The sequence below is a fragment of the Myotis lucifugus genome, unplaced genomic scaffold (assembly GCF_000147115.1).
Source record: "Myotis lucifugus unplaced genomic scaffold, Myoluc2.0 scaffold_3518, whole genome shotgun sequence".
NCBI classification, from domain to species: domain Eukaryota; kingdom Metazoa; phylum Chordata; class Mammalia; order Chiroptera; family Vespertilionidae; genus Myotis; species Myotis lucifugus.
The window spans coordinates 154-4,846 of NW_005874566.1; the positions used below are offsets into that span (position 1 = coordinate 154).

General features: G+C 43.2%; 1 non-coding gene across 1 annotated transcript; it reads left to right on the top strand.

Moving 5' to 3' along the window:
• Positions 1 to 467: 467 nt before the first annotated feature.
• On the top strand, positions 468 to 574 carry LOC111824644. Its single transcript, XR_002827743.1, has one exon. It is a non-coding gene; the product is annotated as a U6 spliceosomal RNA (small nuclear RNA).
• Positions 575 to 4,693: the final 4,119 nt, after the last annotated feature.

The window sequence follows — 4,693 nt, forward strand, 5'->3', positions numbered from 1 at the left end:
TAAAATTCTATTACATGAGTAAGAGATTTCAGTAAATGTATAGTTTCTAATACTCATTATAATAAATATTTTCATTGTCATTTAGGCACGTGAACGGGTGACAAATGGTCTTACCAAGCTATTAGAAACCAACATACTAGTAGATGCGATGAAATTAGATCTTTCTGCTTTAGAACCTGTCCTTTTAACAAAATCACAAAATGTCGAAGCACTGATGGACAAATTGGCAGTGGATCAAGAAAATGCTGATCAGGTATGCTGAATAACCTGACTTGTGGGTGAGAAAGCTTTAATCACCAACTGATCACTTATGTACAATGACAAATGATTGGATTTTTTATCTTCCATGTCGTTAAAATAATTAGCATTGATTTTAAGTTGTAAACAATCTCCCTTCAATAAAACAGTCTGATTCTCTCCCTGAAGAAAAGTGAACCTAAAGAGTGGCACCTAAAGAGTGGAACCCAGTGCTCGCTTCGGCAGCACATATACTAAAATTGGAACGATACAGAGAAGATTCGCATGGCCCCTGCGCAAGGATGACATGCAAATTCGTGAAGCGTTTCATATTAAAAAAAAAAAAAAAAAGAGTGGGAGAGGGTAAAATTCAGTGTAGCTAAGTGCCGCCTATAAACCTAATCCAAAGGGGCAAATATGACATTATTATTGGCTTTGTTTTTAAGTATTGAAATTCAAATATTGAGACCACGTAAGCAGTCATATTTCAATGGTTAGGTCCGCAGCGTTGTGCGAGAAGATGAAGCAGTGGCCAAAGTCAAAGCCGAAGAAACCCAAGCAATAGCTGATGATGCTCAGAGAGACCTTGAAGAAGCTCTGCCTGCACTCGATGCCGCCAATAAAGCACTGGACTCCTTAGATAAAGCCGATATATCTGAAATCAGAGTTTTTACGAAGCCCCCAGACTTGGTCATGACTGTTATGGAAGCAATTTCCATTCTCTTGAATGCCAAGTGAGTAACCCAGAATCATGTATTGCCGAAACACCTGGTGGAATCTCTTTGCAGTTTTTTTTTTCAGTGTTCATTCTCTTCTCTACCCGCTCATTGATTTGGGCAGTCATTCAGCAAATTGATTCAACAAGCATTTTTTTTTAACAAGGCACATACCGTCTGCTGCAAAGACAGACATGAAAAATAGTAATTTCGCCGAAACCGGTTTGGCTCAGTGGATAGAGCGTCGGCCTGCGGACTGGAGGGTCCCAGGTTCGATTCCGGTCAAGGGCATGTACCTTGGTTGCGGGCACATCCCCAGTGGGAGGTGTGCAGGAGGCAGCTGATCGATGTTTCTCTCTCATCGATGTTTCTAACTCTCTATATCTCTTCCTTCCTCTCTGTAAAAAATCAATAAAAAAAATATATTTAAAAAAAAAAAAAGAAAAATAGTAATTTCAAGACATGAGAAAGTTGCATAGTATTAGGAGGGCTGAGATCAGAGTGCCCTGGGGAGAGGTGAGTGGGGTTTTTGAGAGATGATGCTCAGGTGAAGAACGGGAGTGTAGAGAGAGCCCAGCGACCTTCAATGCTCATGGGATGGGTTGGGCTAGGCAGGAAGGCAGGGATTACATCATGAAAGGTCTCACATACTGTTTGTAGACATGTAGTTTTCAAGCTTTCTTTAGTGATATAATCTTTTTATTTTTCAATAAAAATTATAAGAAACCTTTCTATGTAAAACCAATCAAAGCAAGGGAAGAGGACTAGAGCACTCCCATGCCAGGCTTTCCACCAGACCCTCTGGCCAGCACCTCAGTGGGGCCTGGCAGCCCTGCAAAGCACAGATGGAGAGCCCTGGCCACAGGGCACTGAGAACCATTGAACATTTTCAACAAAATCTGATTTTCATGTGAGAAAGACCAATTTGGCCAAAGTTCACAGGAGGTAAGGTTGACTGAGAGACATAAAATCAGTTAGAAGGTGATTCGTAGTGTCCTGGCAGAAGGTTAAAAGGTGAGTGCCTGGGGCATTTTAATGATAAAACTTGTTTTTCTATGTTGCTTTACATTTCTAAAACTCTATGATTTTATGATTCGTTCCCTGCTAAAACTGGATAGTACGAAACATCAGCCATCCAATTACCTGTCTGCCCATAAATTAGGGTGTACATAACCACCATTTACTGGGATTATAGTATTGAGATGAAAACTACCCACTTATTGGGGTAATATCTTAATGTTCTCCAAGGAATGCATTTTTTGGGTTCCCATGCTATTTTATTACAGTGCTACTAACTTACCACTTCTGTCTTTCAGGCCTGATTGGCCAACAGCAAAGCAACTTCTTGGTGATTCTAACTTTCTCAGAAGACTTTTAGAATATGATAAGGAAAACATAAAGCCTCAGATATTGGCAAAGCTTCAAAAGTATATTAACAATCCTGATTTTGTGCCTGAGAAAGTAGAGAAAGTATCTAAAGCATGTAAATCCATGTGCATGTGGGTGAGAGCCATGGACCTGTACTCTCGGGTGGTCAAAGAAGTTGAACCAAAGAGGCAGAAGCTCCGTGCCGCACAGGTATGTTATCTGTGTTGTGATGTTTTTATAGAATCAAAGGCCATGATCACCCGTCACTCAAGCTCCCTTTCTCATGCCCCCGTGACCCTAAGCAATGTAGATAGTAACAGTGCTCTAGTTTCTGTCTTAAAAAAAAATAGCTAGCATAGATTATTTGTTTCCACGTGTAAAAAACCTTTTTTATAGCTTTTATTTATAGCTTTTGAATTTTGTGACATACATAAAAAGGCCTTCCTTACTTTGAGAACATAGGGAATTTGTCCATGTTTTCTTCAACAATTTTTAAATTTTTACATCTTGACCTCTTAGTCAATTTATTTTGTTATGATGAATGTGTTGGGTATCCAGCTTAATATTCTCCACATGAATTAAAGGAAAGCAGAGGGCTCTAGATTAAATTACGTTCTTTCCAATGATTTCTAGAACTTACCATTTCCAAACGTCCCACCCATAGGTTCAAGCAGAGGACTGGGAAAGACTTTTTCAGTAGGGGCCATGCTGGAGGCAGGAGTGAGCATGGTGCGTTCACATCAGGGAGTAAGACCAGAGAGATTGAGGATGTGAAGTAGGGGAAGATATAAGGTTGGTCCACCAGGGGGAGCCATGCGATGGAAGCCCCTTAATACCAGGCCAAGGCGATAAGGAACAGGGTTGTGATCAAAGACCTGCAGCCTTTGTGTTTTGGGAAGTCTGGCCTGGTAGAGGGTTGGAGAGGCAGAGCACAAGCAGGGGAGCCTGGGCAGAGGCGGCTGTCAGAGCTCCAGGCCGAGCCCAGCACCTGTTGGACATTTTTTAGGGCTGGGTGGGAGGCTGAGGACCAGGGGCACGTTTCCAGTCAGGACACTCGGTAGGGTTCCTGGAATTAGAGCAGGGCATCCCCAGGTGTTTCACTTTTGCTCCTGAGTCGACCCCTGAGAACTTGACATCAGGAGTGTCCTCATGAGTTGTTTATGATGTGCGGGGCTGTGGGTGAGTTTCACATGTACCATCTCATTTCATCCTCACCTGCTATTGTCCCCATTTTATAGGTTAGGAAACTGAGGCCTAACAAAACCACCAACACACTCAGTTCACAGGTGTTGACATTGGTAGAACTGGGCTGGGGAAGAATCTTTCTGGCCCCATAACTGGGGCTCTGAGCCACCTTGTAGCAATTTTTTTTTCCAGAAATGACTTCTAAAATCAATCCTCTTCCAGCAAAAAGGAAAATGAATTCTTAGTATATTCACATTGCCTCTGGTATTTTTGCGGTCCCTTTGAGCTCTAGGATCAGATGTTCTATGTTTCCCTTTTCTAATTACTCCCACCCTTGACCATGCCCTCTGAGGCTCTGAAATCTAACTTAATCCGCAATCAGAAGTGAGGTCCCAAGCAGGACGGAGTGGTCATCTAGTGGAGCGGGTTCCTGCTGGGGCTGTAGAGCAGGGGTTGGCACACTTTTTCTATAAAGATTCAGATAGCCCAGCCGGCGTGGCTAAGCGGTTGAGTGTCTACCAATGAACCGGGAGGCCACGGTTCGATTCCAGGTCAGGGCACATGCCCGGACTGTGGGCTCCATCCCCAGTGTGGGGCGTGCAGGAGGCAGCCAAGCAATGATGCTCATCATTGATATTTCTATCTCTCTCTCCCTCTCCCTTCCTCTCTGAAATCAATAAAAATATTTTTTTAAAAAAGATTCAGATAGTAAGTGCTTCCAGCTTTGCAGGCTCTGGGTTCTCTGTTGCAGTTACTCGGCTCTGCCCTTGCAGCATACCAACAGCCATCAGCACTGCACACATGAATGAGCATGGCTGTGCTCCAACATAACTTCATTTGTGGGCACTGGGATTTGAATTTCATACAACCACCATGTGTTGTGAAATATTGTTCTTTTGATTTTTCTCCCCAACCACTCACTCACAAACCATACAAAAGCAGGCAGCAGGCGGGCACTGACTCGCAGGCCGTGGTGTGCGGTCCCTGCTCCTTGAGAACCAGTCAGGAAAGATCAGGTTTCACCATTGCAGGGATATTGCATGTGTTTCATCGTTTAAAGTTGGTAATGCAGTGTAGTCACTGATTCGCCCCAAACGCTTGGTAAATCTTTCTCTTTTCCTTCTAGGATTCATTGCGTTGGGCTTTGTTTCTGTTCTGTTTCCAGCTGTTGGCTTCTGCTCTTCTCT